Raw genomic sequence first — 9,420 nt, forward strand, 5'->3', positions numbered from 1 at the left:
TTTCCAAAATTTGAACTTAACTGAGTATCCTGTATTTTTATTTGCTAACGCTGGCAACCCTACCTCGATTCGACTCAGATGTGTTCTGAGGCCTGGTGACAGAGAATGGAAGAGGCTTTGGTCAGCCGTTAGAAAAACTATGAGCGTAAACTCCATGCGGAGTCTGAGCCACTTCATGCAGAAAGGCAGGAGGAAACCATGCTACGAATGAGGAATGCTTTTTGGTCTTCCCTGTTTATAGCAATTCTACTTTGATGCAAACCAGTTTTTGGTTCTATAATTCTATCAGTAGTCATTTAATAACCATGTCAACCCAAACTCAGGCCAACCTGCTTTTCAAAAAAGGTTAATCTGTCAGTCTCACTTGTCTTACATCCACAAGAACTGAAAGAATCCTGAAGAGATGTCTGTGCGCCCGTGCTCACGGCAACGTTATTCATAGGAGCCGAGAGGTGGAGACAGCGCAGATCTCCATCAACAGGTACATGGATGAAGAACATGTGGCATATATGTGTAATGGATAGTATTCGGCCTTAAGAAAGAGGAAAATCCTGTCACAAAGATGAGTTTTGAGGACATTATGCTATATGAAATAAGCCAATCACAAAAGGACAAATATCCTATGATTCCACTTATGTGACATATGCAAAGTAGTCAGAATCATGGAAACAGAAAGTAGAATGGTGACTGCTGGGGGCTGGGGAGATGGGGAGCTGTCTGTGGGTCTAGAGTTTCCATTCTGCACGATGAGAAAGTTCTAGAGATCCACTGCACAGCAAGGTGAACGTGGTTAACACCACTGAACTGCACACTTAAACTCTGATAAGAGGCTAAATTTTCTTTTTGTGACAAAAATTTAGAAACTTACTAAAACAAAATAACAGTCTTGGTCAATACTAAAGGAAATGAAAAAGTAGAAGTACCCCTCATATTCCTTCCTATTTCCCTTCCTAGAGGTAATCGCCGTTTATCATTTCTTTCCAGAAGTGATTATACACATACAAGCACATCCTTCTGGCTCTTTGCGTAGCAGACCATTTATTCAACAGAATCACAGGCATCAGCTTTAGTAACAGCAGCTACACGACCCCAAACCCAAAATTAGTGACACCAAAGTCAGAGAAGTTACTTAAATTTAATTAATTGTCTTGAAAGGGAACAGTTAAGACATTTAACAGGAACATCTGTTAGTGTACACAAATGAACTCCTCACGAAGATCGTAACTCATGCACTGTAACGCAGACTGTTTAGAATGAAACGCGAGGACCTAAAGCTTTAACTCCTTAACACTCATGAGGCGTAATTTAGAGACGATAAATGTACCCTTTTCAGTGTGTGTTTCAGTGAATTTTGTGGGTTTTTTAAAATACAAATACCATTGCCTACTGTTTTTTTTATTGTTTTAATGACATTTTTTTCTGGTTATAAAGGTGTTACACACTCCTTATAAAAAACTTGGAAATGCAGAAAAAAATACAAAGAAAACAAAAGACATCAGTAATTGCTCAGTCCCTAAAAAGCCATTATTAGCATTGTCTTTTTTGAAAAGCACACGTACACTTTTTCATCCTTTTTTTTAAATAAGGATATTTATTTATTTATTTATTTATTTTGAGGAAGATTAGCCCTGAGCTAACATCTGCTGCCAATCCTCCTCTTTTTGCTGAGGAAGACTGGCCCCTGAGCTAACATCCGTGTCCATCTTCCTCTACTTTGTATGTGGGACGCCTGCCACAGCATGGGGTGCCAAGCGGTGCCATGTCCGCATGTGGGGTCCGAACCGGCAAACTCCGGGCTGCCAAAGTGGAACGTGCACACTTAACCACTGCACCACCGGGCTGGCCCTCTTTTTTATCTTTAAACACAGAAAAATGTGAAGGAAATAATAGTCTACAACTTCTACACTCAGATAATACTTGCCAGTATTTTAAAAGTAATATACATGCACGTCTTAAAAATTAAAACTACCAAAATGTATTAAGTGGATGAAAAATAAATATCCCTTTCCCAACAGTTTTTCTCCCCAGTGTAACCGCTGGTCTGTTGTGAGTTCTGCCGCAGGCTTTCCCTGTGCGTGTATATATCAGCCTCTGTGTAAGGCGTCATCCTACGTCTTGTTTTTTCATTTTCTACGTCTTGGAGTGCTTTTCCTACCAGCCCGTGCAGACCTCCTGCTGCGCTGTTGGATGACCACTCTGCTTCATGGCACGACTGTGGACGCCTTCAGTTTCGTTTCCGGCTGCTAGCAACATGAAGGCCTCGCCACGGCTCCTTGTTCTCAAGACAACAGGAGGGATAACTTCACAGAAGTGAATCTGCAGTGCTTACCAAAGGGAAAGGCCATGCAGATGCTTATCAGTGAGTCCTCAGCTGTCTCTCCATGCGTAATTTCTAGTGTCTTCATGTAATAAATTCTCTGAACAAGGATTGACATATAGTTTTTGGCACCTTCCTAGAAAAAAAGCTATATTAAATTTAACTGAAATAACTTTCTCGTTTAATATTTACGGATTTAGGCCAAATCATGGTGAGACGAAGGCCGATAAATACACGTTCTTGATGTGGTCAGTGTGTGGTTCAGAGCACAGTTACTGCTTCCTTGGAAATAAGATTTCTTTATCCAGGAAGGTGATGGCCCACTGCTCCGGCTCTAAGGGTCGTGATGCCCTGAAGCAGTCTCTTTATTTCTGGGCAATATGCTTTAGGAGGAGCGTGGGTAGATTGGGGCGTGTCCAGAGGGGAAAGATGGGACAGGGCAAGGCCTGGGTCCATGGCCGGTGAGGAGCACTTACGGAATCCAAAAGGACCTTCACCCTGAGGAGGAGAAGGCTTGTGCTGGGGAGCTATCAGCAGCCTCCACATCCTTAAAGACTGTCCCAGAAAGAGGACATAGTGGGGGAATGGTAGGGAGGCAGAACTTGGTTACTGTTTAAGTTGTCTGATGAATCTTGCTTTTTGAGGTGGTGTGTTTCCCATCACTGCAGGAATTTACCCAAAGGCCAAGTCGGGGATTCGCAGGAGGAATCCAGTGGGAAGTTGGACAGATACTTTCTCAGGTTCCTCTCACTTTCAGATTCTGCAATTCTGTCTGAATAAACAGGATTTTAGTCTCCATCCTTTTCAACAACACTGATTATTAGGATGTTTTTTTCACATCTATTCTTTCCCCTTAAGCGCCTGGAGATGCTGGGCAACTATTTTAGGAAGTAAACACTATAAATCTTTGACATTTACGAGATACTCAGAAAAGGAAGAACCCGTGAACGTCCTTTGAAGGGAGCGTTTGGCTTTCGTTGGAGCAGTGGGCCTGTTCCACCTCGCTTCTCCTGTCTCCGCTCCAGGCCGCACGGACGGCACAGGAGGGCATGTGTTAGCGTCCTCACCAGCACGGATGTGTTAGGTGGTCCTATGTAAAGACTTGACAGAAGTTGCAAAAAGATGTAAATAAGGCTCCCTGGGCTGCTTTACAGAGTTGCAGAAAATAGGACCTTTACATAAAAGAAGCAGTGTCAGATGCATGCTACAAGCGACATGGGGAGTTCAAGGGGCTGCATTGTCTGAGGCTGGGCTTCCTTGCCTGTAAGTGGGTGGTGCTAGCCCTGCCACATTTGGCCAGTGTGAGGATCCCCTGCGATGCTGTGCCAGGGCCCAGCCACAGCAAGCTCTCTGACTAGGGGCTGTGAGTTCCAGGGCTTCACAGATGGGGCGCCTGGTGTGGGAAGAAGGGTGTTTCCACTGATAAATCTAGAAAGGCTAAGAGGGAAGCTAGCTGAGCGGGAGGGGGTGGGACTGGGACGATAATCCCAATTCTTTCTTTATAGCAGCAAATCAATTCTATTGTACATGGGGAAAGAAATTTCTACCGTGAGCACATACCATGGAGTATGTCTCAAATGAAACCGTCTTGCTTCCCCCAAAGATCACTCAAATTCCAGATAAAACTACAGCTAAACAGTTGTAGGCTAGTCTGGATTTTCAGGTCCAATTTCATGTTTCTCTTTTTTCTCCTAGCCCAACACACAACCATCAGCCTGCTTTCATCTTTGGATGGCACTGTTTTTGTTTGTTTGTTTGTTTTGTTTTGTTTTGAGGAAGATTAGCCCTGAGCTAACTGCTGCCAATCCTCCTCTTTTTGCTGAGGAAGTCTGGCCCTGAGCTAACATCCATGCCCATCTTCCTCTACTTTATATGTGGGACACCTGCCACAGCGTGGCTTGCCAAGTGGTGCCATGTCCGCACCCGGGATCCGAACCGGTGAACCCCAGGCCGCCTAAGTGGAATGTGCACACTTAAGTGCTGCACCACCGGGCCGGCCCCAGCACTGTTTTTTTTTCATTTAACAAACATTTATTAAGCACCACAAATATTGCAGGCACCAGATTGCAAGCTGGGAATATGACACTGTAAAAGGTAGACTTAGCCCCACCCTTTCTGGAGCTGATGCTGTCTGTGGGAGAGTAGACCAGCTATCGTGATGCAGTGTGCTGAGCACTCTGATCTAGCAAATAGAACTAAGAAGTGCTTCAAGGGCATGTGGGGAGACACCCGACCCAGGCTGGCTTTCTGGAGTAAGTGACGTAAATGGAGACCTGAAGGGTGAATAGGAGTTAGCCAGGTAAAGTAGAGGTGAAGTCATAAATGGGAAGAAGGTCCAAGGACAAGAACCTTCAAGGAACTGAAGGTTGGAGCCCAGAGGGGAAGATGGGCCCACAATGAGCTGGAGAGGCAAGTAGGGGACAGACAGGAGAGCCAGAGCTCTGGGGTTGAGGAGGGACTGGGACTGGAAAGGGACTGGAGAAGGCACAGCCAGAGGACTGGAGCTGGCCGTTGCTAGGATCCAGATGATGGGGTAGAGAAGGAGATGGATTTGAAGTTGGCACCCTCCAGTGTTTGCTCCGAGGTGATGAGGAAATGTGACAGCAGAGCAGACATTCCACCAAGAAGCCTGGCTGTGAAGATGTGGGGCTGGTGGCCAGGGGATTGTTTTGGCGGAGGTGGGTTTTGTTTTTGTTTTTAAGGAAGTAAGGGTCTTGGGTTATGGGAGCGAGAAGTAGAAGATACCAGGGAAGAGGATTGGCGCATGGCAGAGTGATGTCCTAAGAAGGCGGGAGGGGTTAGAGTTCAAAGGGGGAGGGATTGACCCTGGAGAAGGACCCAAGAATACTGGTAAGAAAGGAAGAGGGGGGTCTGGCCCCGTGGCCAAGTGGTTAAGTTCTTGCACTCTGCTTTAGTGGCCCAGGGTTTCTCTGGTTCGGATCCTGGGAGCGGACCTGGCACCACTCATCAAGCATGCTGAGGTGGCGGCCCGCATAGCAGAGCCAGAAGGACCTACAACTAGAATATACAACCACGTACTGGGGGGCTCTGGGGAGAAGAAGAAAAAAGAAGATAGGCAACAGATGTTAGCTCAGTTGCCAATCTTTAAAAAAAAAAAAGAATGCAAGGGGGGCACTGGCAGGACATTAAGAGAGGGGTTTCAGACTGTGAGGTAGGAGGGGAGAGGGTATCTGGTGAGTAGGGGTGGGATGAGGCGAGTTTTGTAGAGAGCAAAGCAAGTGAAATTAGATGGGGAGAGAGGCACCCGCCGGGTGAATGCAGGTGAGCGCGTGCTGTTGCTGTGAGCGCCCAGGTGAGGCTGGAGACTGCAGTTTTGTGATGACATCACTCTGGGCAAGCCTGGGAGCCTTTCTTCCCCTAAGATCTGCATGGCCTCCCATCATCCCACCCCTGTGCTTAAGCCCTCAACTCAGGAATGGCCCTCGGATTAGAGAAGTGACAGGTGCCCCATGAGAAATCAGAGTTTCCTGGGTCGAACTTCATATGGTCTATCCTCAGTGAGAACATTGGAACATATTCCTTGCGGTGGCCTCTGGAATGACAGTGGCACCTTATTTTCAGAGGCAGCTGGGTTCAGGCTCAACCTGGAAGAAGTTACTGGGGTCGGGCTGGAGGAAAGGCAGACAGTGAGTTTATTTTTAAACCCAAGTGGGCACTACAGCTGCCAGGGAGAAGCAGACGGCCCTTGGGGGGAATAGAGATTGGCAGCTGGTCAGACACTTGTCAGGAAGCCTATAGGCTGCCAAGTGGGCAGGGGTTCAGGTGGCTGAAGGCCAGGACTATGGCATGAGGGGTCGGGGTGGGGGGTGAGGAGAGCAGCAGTTAACACTTTGGAGCCCAACTGAAGCACTGCCCAGAAGACGGTGGGGGCTTGAGGACTGAGCCCAGTGGGCCAGGCTCCCCCGGGGCAGGATGGAGCCAGTGAGCATACTAACCTCTGCTGTCGTCCCTTCACTCCGGGCGTGGGTCAGGCTTGGTCTGGATTTGTGGTCAGATGGATCATGGGAATAGTTTTGTGCAAGAACAAAGGGCAGTCAAGCATTAGGGGTGTTCTGTAAGCATTCTGGGAGGCCGAGTGGCACCTTGTCCCCTATGGCAGACCTGGAATGCAGTATGTGCCCAAGGGGAAGGCTCTCGGTGGTGCTCTGCATGGAAGACGTTATCTGTGGCTTCATGGCCTCATCAACCTCTTCCCAAAGGTTCAGGTGACAATGAACCCTCTTGAGGACTCCCGCATCATTGCACGGGCTGCCAGTGCTCCTTTCAGGAGTTGTCACCACGGTTGGTCTCCAGGTTGTAATATCTTAGACCTCTTAAGGGACACGATAGCAAGAGCTTGAGTCATGGCACGGACTGACGGTTCTTTCCCTCCTTTGCTTTCAACACCAAAATGCTTGAAGTCCCCATGAATGCCAAGGCCAAGGCTGGGGCTGCAGAGGCGTTCTGGGTTTGGCTGGACATCCTCAGAGACCTGTGTGAGCGTGGTGTGTGGATCTCACTCCCTTAAAGGTATCTGTGGCTTCGCAAGAAACAAGAATGAATCTCCACCTTTACAGGGCAAAAGTGGAAGCTCAAGCCATCACCGAGAGCCCTTGCCAGCAAAGTCCTTGCGTCAGGAAGAGGCTTCCTCAGCACCAGGCCTCAGGGCCCGGCTGCCGCTCTCTCCCCTCCTGGACCTTCTGAAAAGATTGATGGAAATCTTAACGTTACCAACAGCAAGTTCTCGGGAGCCAGAGCCACTTCAGGGCAGGACACAGCTAGGTCTCTCACTCTAGGTTGAGTTAAAATTCCCCAATCCTGGGCTGGCCCCGTGGCGCAGCGGTTAAGTGTGCACATTCCGCTTTGGCAGCCTGGGGTTCACTGATTCGGATCCCAGGTGTGGACATGGCACAGCGTGGCACGCCATGCTGTGGTAGGTGTCCCACATATAAAGTAGAGGAAGATGGGCACAGATGCTAGCTCAGGGCCAGTCTTCCTCAGCAAAAAGAGGAGGATTGGCAGCAGTTAGCTCAGGGCTAATCTTCCTTAAAAAAAAAATTCCCCAATCCTGCCAAAATCATCCTAGCTCCTCTCTTGCCTTCCAGAAAGGTATATATAGGTTCCCTCTGACCTTTAATGAGGTTTTTGTCTGCTGCAGCTGATCCAAGTCTTTCCTGCTGTTTCCTCTCTTCTGTCCTTGCCTTATTTCAAAGTTTCCTGCGTTTAGATATTGCTACTTAATTAATAGCATCAGTTACTGTCTACACCTATGCTATCCAATATGATAGCCACCAGCCACTTGTGGCTATTGAGCACTTGAGATGTGGCTCATCCAAACTGAGATGTGCTTTAAGTGCAAAATACACTCCTGATTGCAAAGACATAGTGTAAAAAACAACCCCCAAACAAACGAAAAAACCAATGTAGCATCTCGGTGATTATTTTATGTTGATTACATGTTGAAATGAGAACATTTTGGATATAATGAATTTAATAAGATGTGTTAACTTGTTTACTTTTTTAATGAGGCTACTAAAAAATTTAAAAATACTACACATATGTAGCTTGTGTTTGTGGGCCACATTCTATTCTGCTGGACAGCACTGGTCTAAACACCAGGAAGAGCCATAATGAATTATGATCATTCCTTCAAGTCAACAAGTAGGCTCTGAGCACCCGCGAGGGACAGAGTGGGCTTTGTGATCACCAGTCTTCATCCTGGCCACCTTCACCTCGTGAGGGCATGGAGCGCCCACAATTAGCCTGAACAAATAGAACTGGAAATTGCAATCTGCACCCATGATGGCCCCGGAAATCCTGGGCAGGTGAGTGCCGGGGAGGGGAGGGTGACTCAGAGACAGCCTGGGGTGGGGATCTTATCAAAGGATTTTCTCCTTTTGAAAAAACATATACCTGGGAATCCCTTGGAATAGGTAGCCTTCACAGTAAATTTCAAATTTCTGCTTCTACTCGGCACTCTAGGAGCTGCTCTGCCAGAACTGCCTGTGACATGTTCTGAAGTCAAAGTAAGTATTTTTCAGATTGTCTGTTTGGACCAGATCTGATGTTCCATGCTAGCCGACACCGCCCTCCGCCTGGGCAGATGGGCGGTGCACCAGCATCAGAGGGCAGCCCACTGGGCAGAGGGCTTGGGCCACCTCCCCGGCACTCCCATTGCCACCCCGTGCCTGCGCTGCTCTGCGGCCTCCTGCAGCTCTGTGCACCCACGCAGGTAACATCTGCAGCTCCAGGGTTCAGCCTGAGGCTGAGAGGCAGGTGTCAAGAGTGGCTGTGCACTGATCTTCAAGAGCCAAGTGCTGAGCCTCACCAGTGCTCTCTGCAATCTCCTGCCAGAAGCCACACTTTTCACTACCTGAGGGGTCAGCTTATGACACATCAGATGGAGTCTGAAGGTCACAACAGACTGGGAACTGAGAAGCAAGTGAGCACGGGGATGGAAGAGCTGAGAGGCAGGATCAATGAAGAAAGTGAAAAATAGGGTTTCCAGCCCACAGCAAAGAAGAGGGCAAGCCTAGACTTCAGGTCAGGAGAGGTTGGAGAGTGACTGTAGCTGGGCTGCCTCGCCCACGAACCCACAGCCGACAGGAGGAAGCTGACTGTCAACTGTCTGCCGTTTTGGGGGGAGACCGGAGGTAGGTGTTTCAGATGTTCTGGGGAACTGAGATGCCGGATAGGGTGGGACCAGGAATCTAGACTCTCACTGCACAGCAGCCGAGGTGGTCCTGGGAGTCCTGCCCGTTTGGGAACGGGGCTGTCATCCTGGGGCTCCTAGCTGCTCATTGTCCCCAGGCCCTTTCCGTCTGCCGCTATTTCTTGCTCCCATTATCTCCTCTCTACCCTTCCATTCCTTCATTCCCTGCCCCCACCTCTCTCCTCTTATCTTTTCCCTGAACAAGCAGGACTTCAAGAGCCGGATACCTCCAGGTCCGAAGCTTCCCTCCAGGGATGAGAATAATAGGTTCCTGGCTCAGACTGGGCCTCCGGCTGGGAGGAGCACTTGGCCTTGGCCTTGCTCAGTCCCTTCCTGCCCCAAGCACGACAGCAGGGAGCAGAGGTGAGACAACAGCAAATTCTCCGCAGGC

The 9,420-nt window shown here is 48.5% G+C and overlaps 1 long non-coding RNA gene across 1 annotated transcript; it reads left to right on the forward strand.

Annotated features, from left to right (window-relative positions):
- Positions 1-8,014: 8,014 nt before the first annotated feature.
- On the forward strand, positions 8,015-8,685 carry LOC138916127 (uncharacterized). The gene is made up of 3 exons (XR_011422884.1): positions 8,015-8,142; positions 8,300-8,343; positions 8,550-8,685. It is a non-coding gene; the product is annotated as an uncharacterized lncRNA (long non-coding RNA).
- Positions 8,686-9,420: the final 735 nt, after the last annotated feature.

Source organism: Equus caballus, chromosome 11, assembly GCF_041296265.1.
Source record: "Equus caballus isolate H_3958 breed thoroughbred chromosome 11, TB-T2T, whole genome shotgun sequence".
NCBI lineage: Eukaryota > Metazoa > Chordata > Mammalia > Perissodactyla > Equidae > Equus > Equus caballus.